Here is a 12,880-nt window from a genome sequence, read left to right as displayed (position 1 = left end):
AGGGGGGGGGGGGGAAGAATCCTCCTTATGAAAGACAAATTCTGAGATTAATATGTTCCAAACAGAGGAAGAAAGAACAAAAGTTAACCAGTGGAAACCAAGAATTATTTGGGATTAGTTCCAGGAGAATCTGATATTTACTTATAGAATATCTGTGAAGTGTATTTTTAAGAAAGAGAGGAACAGGGTTAGCGTTGGACTACTTCTAGGAACACCGAATGCTTAAAAGGATTATGGAGTATGTTTTGTTTGTTTTAAAAGGAAGGGTGAAATGTTCTACTTTGTGGTTTCAAGTGCAGTTGTGTACAAAAGGTATGTTTAGTCAATAGTGCTTTCAGTCTTTTGTTAAAGTAAAAGTACTCAAATATAAATCTTTTTGTCATATCCTATGAGACATCAAATGGTTTTGATTTTCTTTTAGAAGTTCTGGCTCTATGGAGGTTGTAACAATTCTTATATACGCATAGAAATGATCACTTTATTCCAAATATTGATGCTGTTTTGTAAATAATTAGTTTGGAAGAAAGAATTTCAAAAGAGTATTATTAATGGACCTTTGGAACAATCGTCCATTGATTCTTCAACTGCAGACCATTAAACAGATCTGAGAAACACTGCATATTGAAGGAAAGTTGCAAGTAACAATTATGATACAGATGGTGTATGCCTAGGTAAAAATGGAGGTGGAACTGCAGATGTTGTAAATCTGAAATTTAAATGTAAAGGCTGAAAACAGTCAACACACTGGGCAGTATCTGAGGAGAGAGAACAAAGTTGACGCTACAGGGTGATGTCCTTTCATTATAAGTTTTAATGAAGCAGAGGTAGAGGTAGCATTGGGTAGGAAAAAGAGGAAAGGTCTATGGCAACACGACAGGCAGAGTGACCAAATGACAAAACGAACAATAAGGCAAGGCACAAGGATGGCGGCTGTTGAAGTGGTGACAGAAGATAGTTCCTTAACTTAAGGCATGAGATGATTGAATTTCTTACTTGTTTACGCTGTCCCGGTATGGCACCAACTTAATTCATTATACAAATTCCAGGATGATTGCAAAAGGTCATGAACTCAAAATGTCAGAGGGGTCAATCAGAAAACGTACCAATATCGGGGAGATAGAATTGTAAAAGTCAAACAGAAATCCCACCTCTAGTAGTCTTCCTGACCCATTATGCCAATAATGATCGATGCTATTACTATTTGAAAGTTTGCAAGCTCATCTTTGTAAGAAAGAAATAAAAACTAAGGAACAAAGACTATTTAATCAAGGTGAAGAAACAGTGGTCTTGATTTGCAGAACATCGTGAAAGCGACAGATTGATGCTCCCAATTTAACACGGTCAAACTCAGTGACAAAGAATGTGGGACTTGTACATCTTACATAATTTCTATATCATGCTAACAATATGATCGATGTTATTAGCATTTGAAAATTTGCAAGTTCATCTTTGTAAGATTAATTTAATTCGTAACTGACTTTCCCTTGTAAATTTTGATCAGCAATGAAATGATATGGTTTAACCTGAGGAAATGAAAACCGTTCTGAGGAAGGGTCACTGAACCCGAAATGTTAACAATGATTTCTCTCCACAGATACTGCCAGACGTGCTGAGCTTTACCAGCAACTTCTGTTTTTGGCCCTGAAGTACAGCATTCGCAGTTCTTTTGGTTTTTATGAAATGAAAACTATGTTCAATCAATCATCACTTCGGCTGACCATTGCCAGCGATCCAGCTTACGAGAAAAGTTATGCTTCTATGCAAAGGTTTTTTTATGTCTTAATTATGATTACCGTAGCCTGAAGCTGCACCTTTTTAATATACTTTTGCTTTATTCAAAAATCACAGTATTCAAACATTCACTAGCTGGAGCTTTTCGCTGGTAATCCAAATTTCTATGTTCATTCAAAACCACTTTCACGTGTTGAAAACTTAAGATATAGGTATATACTGTGAAATAGTTCGAAAGTGAAAGTAAAAAGCGGGTGTTCGGATGCAGGATTCAGATGTGTACCAGATAATCACAGCTTCAAAATTGTTGTACTGATTACTTCCAATGTAAGCAGCGTGACAGACAACAATCTCTACCAAAGTACAAATGTAAACATGACAGTTACTTAAACTCCTGTAACTATACCAAGTTCATTTCCACAAAATTTCCAATTAGAAAACATTATTTGTTTGGAAAATAGAAAGACTCCACGATCAGTTTGCAATTAATGGACAAGGCATCAGATATTGACGAATTAACCTAGAAACATTATGCGTCTTGCACTACAGAATACTGACCCTCTAAATTTGGAAACTGGGCAATGCTAAGTTTGTGATGCAATCAACGTGAGATTCATTAAATTTGAAAGTTATAGCAAGAAAAATGCTAAGTTACTGCCTTCAAAAGCAAATTAGGTATTGATGAAGCAGACATCCAAACTTAACCTACAATATCTTTTCCTAGTTTAGCACACCCGGTATTGAGAGGGTGCATTTGTACTGTAACCAAGTCAGTTTTTAAGAGAGATGTGGTACTATTCAGTTTGATGTCCAATAATTAAATGTAGTATCTGTCAAGTAACCGTAACCATAACCATAGGACATTGGTCTACTTTTGTCCCTTTCAGTCCATCAGGTCTGCCCATTGTCCAATAAGATCATGACTCATCTGATAAACATCAACTGCAATTTCCTGTCTTTTTTTACGGTTTTCAAATATATTCTGTCTGAGCTTTGAATATACTTAACCCGACCATGACTGCCCTCTGCAGTAAAGAATTACACAGATTCGCTACGTTTTGAGAGAAGAAATTAATTTGTCTTAAGGTGTGTGACCGCTTATTCTGAAATCATGGCCTTTGGTTCTCGACTCTCCCATGTGGGATAGCATCCTTTTTATATCTACACTCTCAAGTGCCCCGAGAATCTTACATGTTTTAGTAAGGTCATCTCTCATTTCTTCTAAAATTCCAAAACATACAGGCCCCAGCCTACTCAACCTCACCTAAGACAGTCACTCCATACCCAGTATCAGACTATGAACCTTCTCTGGACTACCTCCAATGCCAAAACTATTCACTGTATTTCAACTGTGGTCTGACTTAGTGCCTTGTATAGTTTTAACAACCCTCCCTACTTTTATCTCCATTCACTTTGAAATAAAGGCCAACATTCCATCTGCCTTCACTATTACCTGAACTTGGACACCAGCTTCTTGCAATTCACGGAAGAGAATAACCAAAATTCCTCTGTTCTGCAGTTTTGTCCATATTAATCTCCTCTACTCTTCCTACCAGAATGCACAACCTCATTTTCCCATTTTTTTTCACCTGCCAAGTTTTTGTCTACTCACTGAGCCAGTCTATATCCCTCTGCAGACTCAATGCATCATCCCCACCACTCGACTTCTCACCTATTGTGCATCACCTGCAAACTTGACTATAGTGTATTCATTTGCATCATCCAAGTTATTAATACATATTATAATGAATTATGGCCCCAGTATAGATAAAATGTGGCATTCCACTAGACACAGATTGCCAACCTGAAAACGCCCCCTTTATCGTAATTCTGTATTCTATTAGTTAGCCAACTCTGTCTAGGTGAATGTTTTACCCCCAACACAATGGACTCTTTTTCAGTAGCTGTGTGTACAATACCTTGATGAAAGCCTTTTGAAAATCCAAAACATGTTATATCCACTGAGTCTCCTAACCCCTGCTTGTTACTTCCTCAAAAGAACTCTAATAAATTTGACCAGCATGATTTCCATTCATGAAGCCATGTGCACTTGATTTGATTATGCATTTCTAAATGCTTTGCAATTATATCCTTTATAATAGGCTCTAATATTTTCTCAACGTCAAAGTTAAGCCAACTGGCCGATAATTGCCTGATTTAGGTCTCCCTTTCTTTTTGAAGACGGATGTGACATTGCTAGGTTTTCAATCCTCTGGGATTTGTCTAGAATCCAAGTATTCTTGGAAGATTACTACAAGTAACATCAATATATGGGGTATCCAACCAGGGATCAATCATTCTATTCTTGCTCTAGTTACGTCATGAAGCAAGTTTATTTAGCGGCACAAGAGTAAAAACTCCCCTAGGAACAGTGACCACAACATGCTAGAATTTTGCATTCAGTCTGAGTGAGAAACCTAGCTTGGAAACAATTGTTACAATTACAAAAGGGATAAAGGCTAAAATCGGCTGGATTGGACTATGACAGCAGCTTAGCAGGGAAAAGGAAAAGAGTCAAGGAACAATGCCAGATGTTTATTTTAAGAAAAGTTCATGGCTCATAGCAATGTGTTATCTTTGCAGCTACTTCCTTTAATATCCTAGGATGCAAGTCATCGGGCCCAGTGAACTTATGATACTCTCGGATAAGTTTCCCGAGTACTTTCTGCCTACTAACAGTTATTGTGCTTAATCATCTCCTCCTCCACATCCTCCCCTGTCCAATCTACTTTAGCATGTTTTGAATTCTATTAGCGTCCTCTACCATGAAGGCCAATGCAAAGTATATGTACAATTCCTCAGCTATTTCCCAGCCTCCCATTATATCCCCAGCCTCATTCTCTAAAGAGCCTATGTTAACTAAACCCCCTCTCTTCCATTTTACATATTTAACATTGTTTTTAATTTCTGAAGAAAGGCCTAGACCCGAAACGTCAACTTTCCTGCTCCTTTGATGCTGCTTGGCTTGCTGTGTTCATCCAGCTCTATACCTTGTTATCACTGAAGATTCTCCATCACTTTAAAAAAAGTTTACTCTATATCATGGTTTTTAATGTTACTTGCAAGCGGGCTCTCAGTTTATTTTCTCTCTATTTTTTGATCATCTTTTGTTGGTTTTTAAAAGTCTCAATTCTCTGATTGACCACTTACAATTTAATATCCTCAGCTTCCCTGGTTAACCATTGTTGGCTTATCCCCTTCTTTCCTCCCCGAGCCTTCCAAATATCTAATATTTGAATGCTAAATTCTACCATGTATGGTCATTCCCCTCTTGCTTATTAAACTTGCCACATTACTCATTACTGAAAGCAAAATAGCACGATTGATCACTTGCTGGATCCCAAAATATTGTTCTAGCAAATTATCCCAGATATACTTGTTGAATTTCTCCTATAACTACCTTTGCCAATTTAAATTTGAACTACAAGACTGGTGTCCTCATTATCAATGTACTGCTTTTTCTTTTTACATAGTCCATCTCATTTATTCTGTCCTATAGAACAGCTACCATTAAGAGAGTTTGATTTATTTATTGTCACATGTACTGAAATACAGTGAAAAGTTTTGTTTACTTACCATGATCTGCCTGTACTGCTTGTAAAGGATGTACAGATCAAAAAAACTTAAAGGTATACAGGGTTACATTGCACAAGGCATGCACTAGGTGAGATCAACATTAGCAAGATCAGTGTTATTTCAGGCTAGAGAGTCCATTCATCAGTCTGATAATGGCCGGGAAGAAGCTGTTCTTGAACCTGCTTGTGCGCGTTCAGGCTTCTATATCTTCTTCCTAACGGAGGAGGTTGTAGGAGATCATTAGCCGGGTGCGATGCGTCTTTGATGCGTTCGCAGCCTTTCCACGGCAGTGAGCCGTGTTAATGGAGGCCATGGATGGAAGGTTAGCTTCGGTGATAGACTGGGCTGTGAACACGGCCTTCTGTACTTTCTTATAGTCCTTGGCAGAGCAGTTGCCATACCAGGCTGTTACGCACCCAGACAGTATGCTTTCAATGGTGCATCTGTAGAAGTTGGTGAGGGACCTTATGGACATGCCAAGTTTCCTGAGCTGTCTGAGGAAGAGGCAGCGTTGTTGTGCCTTCTTGATTGTCACATGTGCATGGGAAATCCAGGGCAGGTTGTCGGTTACCATCACTGTAAGGAACTTGATGCTCTTCACCCTCCCAAACTCAGTTCCGTTGATATAGACGAGGGCATGTTCTCTTTCTTTCTTTCTGAAGTCAATGATCAGTTCTTTAGTTTTGCCAACGCTGAGAGAGAGGTTGTTTTCATTGCACCACATCACCAAGCCCTCTATCTCCCTTCTGTAGTTTGACTCGTCATTGTTAGAAATCTGTCCCACTACTGTGGTGTTGCCAGCGAACTTGTAGATGGCATTTGTTCACAATTTGGCAATGCAGTTATAGGTGTAAAGGGAGTACATTGGGGGCTGAGGACACATCCTTGCGGGGGGGCTCCAGTGTTGAGCGTTATTGTGGAAGAAGTGCAGTTATCTATCTTCACTGATTGCGGCCTGTGAAAAAGCAGAGGATCCAGTTGCAGAGGGCGGAGCTGAGACTAAGGTCACTGAGTTTTGATATCAGTCTGGAGGGGATAATGGTGTTGAGGGCGGAGCTGTAGTCAATGAGCAAGAGTCTGACGTAGGTGTCTGATATTCAGATTCTCCACGGATGAGTGCAGGGCTAGAGAAATGGCATCCTCTGTAGACCTGTTACGTTGGTAGACAAACTGTAGGGGATCAAGACGGGCTGGGAGGCTGGAGTTGGAGTTGATGCGGGCCATGACCAACCTCTCGAAGCACTTATTGAGTTCAGAGCCACTGGGCGGTAGTCATTAAGGCACATTGCATGTGCTTTCTTAGGGTTAGTAGACTATTTCCAGCAGAGTCGTCTTCCCTTATTGTCATCTATGACAATGACTTCATGATTCTGTTGCTGATCTCCAACTCAAGATAATTTCTTGCTATCGTACTTATCCGATCTCATGTGAACAAAGCTACCTTACCAACCTTCCTTTTCTGCCCGTTATTTCGAAAATCACGTACACTCTTAATATATAGCTTTGGTCACCTTGTAAACAACTCCATAATGGCCAAGAGATTATACCTATTATTATCTATTTGTGCCATGAAATATGCAGTATTCAGAATAAAATAAATGAATTACGTAAAGAACTATTAATTTTGTTTTTTATTATTTTTTTGATCCCACTTTGGCCCCACAGGGATTAGGTATTCTGTAGCCATATTTGCAGAATGACACTAAGATAGGTAAGGGAAAGTAAGTGCAACGAACAAATACGAAACTTAAAAAATGGATATTTATAGAATAAGTGAATGGACCAAAATTTGGCAGAAGTTTAACATGGATAACTGTGAAGTTGTCCATTTTGATCAGAAGAAAAGACAGCTTACTACCTAAATGGAGCGAAACTTAAAAATCTTTGGTGCTGAGGGATCTAGGTGTCCTCTTGCATGAATCACAGGAAGCTAGTAATGCAGGTACAACAGGTAAGGAGGGCAAATGGAATTTTGGCATTTACTGCTAAAGGAATGGAGTATAAAAGTAGGGAATTATTGTTATAAGGTATTGGCAAGTCTGCATAGAATTTTGTCCCCTTACCTGAGGAAGGATGTAATTGCCTGGGAGGCAGTTGAGGAGATTCACAAATGATCCTAGAGTCGAGGGGTTTGTCTCCTGAAGAGAGAGTTTGAACAGTCCAGGTCTATTCTCTAGAGGTTAGAAGAATGAGACATGATTCAGGTGCACTATTAGAATGTTAAGGGTGATTGACAAAGTAAACAGAGAGGATGTTTTCTCTTGTGGGGCAATTTAGAATGAGATGTCATAATTTTAGGATAAGGTGTAGCAGATTTAAAACAGATGAGAAATTACTCCTCTCAAAGGGTCATGGATTCTGTGAAATTCACTACTCCAGCCTGCAATAAATGCAGGGACATTGACGAAATTTGAGGAGGATTCAGATAGATTTTTAATTAGTAACAGGTTGAAGAGTTTTGGGGAGTGGACAGGAAAACAGAGTTGATGCCAAGACAAGACTGGCCATGATCATGTTGAATCGCAGAGGCGGCTAAGGGGCTGAACGTTCAATTCTCACAGTAGGAATAAAGAGGTCTTTCTTCATCCCCTAAACTCAAGTTACAGGCAGCAATTAGGTTCTGCAGAGATTCGTGCTTGAACCCCAGCTAAGCAAACATGTGTTATGATTTAGACGAAGAAACTAAATATAATGTCTCCAAGTTGATAAAAGTCACAAAGTTGGATGTACTGAGGAGGATGCACAGATGCTTCAACATGATCTGGACAAGTCGAGTGAGCAGGCAAATGCATGGCAAACAAACTATGGTGTGGATAAATGAGGGGTTACCAACTTTGGCAGCAAAAACAGGAAAACAGATTGTTTATTTGAATGGGGGTAAATTGGGAAAGGGAAGTACAACAAGACCTAACTGCCACTGTGCATCAGTCACTGAAGGGAAGCATGTAGGCACAGCAAATATGGATGCTGACAATACAGAAGCAGGAGTGTCTTGCTGCAAGTGTACAGGACCTGAATAAGACCTTACCTGCAGTACTGTGTGCAGTTATGGTCTCCTTACCTGAGGAATGATGTCCTAGCTATGGAGAGAGTGCAACAAAGGTTTACCAGATTGATTCCTGGGATGGTAGGACTGACATAAATGAGACTGTATGCACTGGGACTATAATCACTGCAGTTTAGAAGAATGAGAGGGGCTCACATAAGAAACTCGTAAATATTTAACAGTGCTAGACAGGGTAAGTGCAGAAAGATGTTCCTGATTATCGGTGAGTCCAGAACTGGAAGTCACAGTCTGCGTACGGTCTAGGCCAGTTAGGACTCAGATGAGATGAGTAATTTCTTTACCTACAGAGAGTGGTAAGTGTATGGAATTCTCTGTCAAAGTGGTAGAAGTTAAAACATTGAACGTTTTCAAGAAAGAGTTAGATACAGTTCTTGAGCTAAAAGGGATCAAAGAAAACCAGAACAGGGCTACGAGTCTGACAATTCTAAGTGAAGAGTTGCCCACCTAAAACAACCGAGAATTGTCTGTTTAAACATGTTGCTTATTTTGCATACTCACTATCATTTTCCTGCAAACTTTAATGTTCTTAACCTGCAGCACTCAAGCTGTCCACAGAAGTCTTGCAGAAAGGCAGGTGGCTAATATTTGTCCAAACGAGAAAAAAAGCATGCTTTCCATTCACCAAAACATAATGCCCTCCATATTAAACATTTGGAACAAAAATAAAAGAAAATAATATTTCTACATACAATTCTTGCAATTTTAGTAGATCCATTAATTGGTTTGATAAATGGTCACAACTTAATGAAATGCATTTAAGGAGGATTATAGGGGCAGCATCCCTATAAAATCTTAGCTTTGTGTAGCTTCTAAAATGTCATTTTCCCTTACCTTGGTTCCAAAATTAAGTAGGAAAATGAAAACTTAAATGCTTCAAACTAAGAATAGCCTCAAGTGCTGTACATCAAAACATTGCAAGATGTTGTCACTTTGATGTGCAGACAGTGCTATGTAAGCTAATATGCCAACTAAATGCATACAAGATTACAAAAATAGCAAATGAAAGACTGACCAGGCCAACACAGGGTGGAGCTGGAGGAACAACCCAGGTCAGGCAGCATCAGCATTCAGACCCCCCGAAACGTCAACTTTCCTGCTTCTCTGATGCTGCGTGACCTGCTGTGTTGCTCCAGCTCCACACTCTATTGTCTCTGACTCCGGCATCTGCAGTTCTTGCTATCTCCAACTGACTAGGTTATCTATTTTTGCTGAGGTTGATTGTGAGGGCAATGCACGACAAAGAGAAGTTGCTCACTGGATTTTGTTAACACATCGAGTCTTCATTAAATTTCTCATTCTTAATTCGAGCTCCTGTGATAATGTGCTTAAGCCTGTATTTGGCATTGTATCTACATATATAGATACCAAAGTAAAATACGTTGAGTCACACCAGTTTATAGTTGTGTCAGATACAGCTTATGCAAGGAACAAAGTTTTCCAAAATGAATGAGAGAAAGATTATGAAAAATATTTGTTAAAAGTCAAACTTTAAAAGAATGGGAATAATCAAAAAGTTATTGATCAGATAAAATGTACATAAATCAAGGAGTGCCCAAAGATTAAGTAAAATAAATCAATTTAGCTTGAGACTCTATGACAGTCCAATACAACTAACAAAGCATCTTTAGAAAACAAAACAGTATTTATTGAATATGAGGGGTCTGTTCCATATCATTGAATTAAAATGCAAATATATCAGCTTCTTTAGTTTGACTGTTGACGTATTTCACTGTGCCATGACAGCATCATACACAATGCAAAGCACTACAATGACCTACTAAAATCTCTGCAAATTTTCATGGATAATTATATAGTTGAATGTGTACGCTGACATAAACAACTATCATAAACAGAATCTGCCCTGATCCCCTTGGGGAAAGCCTAACCTTTGATATTAGCGCAGAACAAAACTGTATATTTAGCAATCTGACACGTATCAAATAAACCTACAGAGATCAATGGTAGGTGCCACATACTCTCAAAGCTTTATTTAGATATCTGTTCATCACTGAACTCTTAACCAAGATAGCAAGAATTCACAGGCAGGTATTTAACATATCACATCTGTCTCATATTAATTAATATAATTTAGATCACAAAGATACAAGTAATTTTTAAAAACAGATTTGCTCTGACAGTGCCAATATTCACGCTTTAATGTAGTCAGTTTCTTATGGACAGCCACATTGAAAATCAGTCTAAATAAATGCATTCAGTCCAAAAGATACAATTCCATTTTCAGTACAACCCTCAACTACTACTACTTCCCCATTACAAATCCTCCAAGTCTGAATTCAAGCACAGATTGTAAGGTTTTCAAGTTAGTTCTCTCCCAAAAAGAGCCTCTAAACAAAAAAAAATAGATTCCTCCGAACTGCATATAATAAATGTCTATGCAGTTATATTGAGCCATTAATGTAAAAATGTTCCAAGGTGCTGAAGTGGCACAGTCAGGAAAAAAAGGGTGCACATCCGCAGAAAACACATTCCCATAGAAGAAATTTCTCACGCTGACAGACGAATCAATTTTGAACAGTTTCAAGCAATAACATTATAAAATAAAAGGATCGTAAGGCTTTTGGTCAAAGTGTGGCAGCACAGTGGCTAGCACTGCTGCCTCACAGCACCAGGGACCCAGGTTCAATTCCATCCTTCGTGACAGCGTGAGGAGTTTGCACATTTTCCCTGTGTCTGTGAGGGCTTCTGCCAGGTGCTCCAGTTTCCTTCCACAGTCCAATGATGTCTAAGTTAGTTGGATTGGCCATGCTAGATTGCCCACAGTCTCCAGGGATATGTAGGTTAGGTGCCTTAGCCATGGGATAAGCAGTGATAGGTAGGGAGATGGGTGTTGGTGGGATACTCCGAGGGTTGGTGTGACTTGTTGGGCCAAATGGCCTGTTTGCGCACTGTGGGGATTCTATGAGAAGTGACTTACAACCTCATTTGAGCAACCACACCAGCCTTATTCAATAAAAAGATAAACACACTAATGTCACAAAATTAAAGAATGTTGATTCAACATGGTTTGTAAACTTATACTATCTTTAGAAAAAAAAATGTTAGTACCACAATAGATGCAGAATAGTCAGTCACACAATTTAAAAGTGGCTCAAATAGTAAATCTAGAAAATGCCAATAAATTCTAATATTTACTACACTGAGAAACTTAAAAACATGTTATAAATTCCTACTTACCAAAATACCCCAAAAAACACAAAACATTTAATGTTTTAATCTCTAGTTTGACACTTGGCTTTCCCTCTTGCTGAGTTACAGATCCTGAAGTGTAATTTCATGAGATAGGCATGATAATTTTCCATATGGACAATATTCATTACCAAGTAACTCGATAGTAGGGAATCAAGCCGGATCCTGTTCTTAACCGATGACAATAAATATTCAATTACAAAAGCAATCAGAAGACAAATGACTGTGTAAATCCAGGGTCAGGATGGTCTGCAACGTGGAGAAAAACCAACAGGTGCTTTTGAAGTAAGCTTGGTGAGTGGCTATAGTTCACCATATACACTATACTTATTGCATGCTCACAATGCACCATTGGGAGAAGAAATCAAGATTGAATTCAATGTTGGGGTGTCATTCAAGTTGATTGTTTTATCATCAGTGATGTTAAGCTTCAAGGGTTTTACAACTACAACCATCTGTGCAAGCGGAAGTTATTTCATTAAACTCAAGCTCAAGATGAACCATTGGTTAGACTACCTAGTTTCTTCCCCTTTTCGTTGCCCAAGTCTGGCGCAATTATACTATCAGATAATTAAAACAATACAGACCCTCAGGGACACTCTTGGGAGGGGCACCAATAGTCGCACAACTGAAAGATGAATTGGGAAGATGGCGACTGCCTGGCAATTGCTTCACACACACACACACACGACCATTGCTTATCAGTTCAAACTCTCCCCACAAAAAAATGGATGTGGCAACACTTAACACATCAACCAAGCTTTAATAGTATTGCTGAAACCCCACCTCAATTTTGAAGGTAACCAGCAGTCCAGATCCCATTTTGCAATTTCACACAACTTCAATATTCCAGAAAATCAATCCCAAACTGACAGGAGAGACAAAAAGGTGCAGGGCTGGATGAACACAGCAGGCCAAGCAGCATCATAGGAGCAGAAAGGCTGACGTTTTGGGCCTAGACCCTTCATCAGAAAAGGGGGAGTGGAAGGGGGTTCTGAAATAAATAGGGAGAGAGTGGGAGGTGGATAGAAGATGGATAGGGGAGAGGAAACAAACGGGTCGAAGAGGCGGGGATGGAGCCAGTAAAGGTGTGTGTAGGTGGGGAGTTAGGGAAGGGATAGGTCAGTCCAGGGAGGACGGACAGGTCAAGGGGGCGGGATGAGGTTAGTAGGTAGGAGATGGGGTTGCGGCTTGAGGTGGGAGGAGGGGATAGGTGGGAGGAAGGGACGAGCTGGACTGGTTTTGGGATGCGGTAGGGGGAGGGGAGATTTTGAAGCTTGTGAAATCCACATTGATACC

At 39.4% G+C, this 12,880-nt stretch overlaps 1 protein-coding gene across 4 annotated transcripts in view; it reads right to left on the bottom strand.

Annotated features, from left to right (window-relative positions):
* The window catches only part of stat5a (signal transducer and activator of transcription 5a), a 115,765-nt gene that overhangs the window by 49,595 nt on the left and 53,290 nt on the right, over nucleotides 1-12,880 (bottom strand). The window contains exon 1 of one of the 4 annotated variants that reach the window (XM_048614451.1): nucleotides 7,371-7,393. The exons of the other annotated variants lie outside the window; for them this stretch is intronic. The gene's annotated coding sequence lies outside the window, so the exon portion shown is untranslated. Of the gene's footprint in view, nucleotides 1-7,370; nucleotides 7,394-12,880 lie in introns of those variants that run through there. 4 annotated transcript variants of the gene reach the window in all.

This window comes from Rhincodon typus, chromosome 30 (assembly GCF_021869965.1).
Source record: "Rhincodon typus isolate 14 chromosome 30, sRhiTyp1.1, whole genome shotgun sequence".
Classification (NCBI taxonomy): Eukaryota; Metazoa; Chordata; class Chondrichthyes; order Orectolobiformes; family Rhincodontidae; genus Rhincodon; species Rhincodon typus.
The sequence above is the reverse complement of the archived record's forward strand: the minus strand, read 5'-3'. Positions and strand labels throughout refer to the sequence as shown.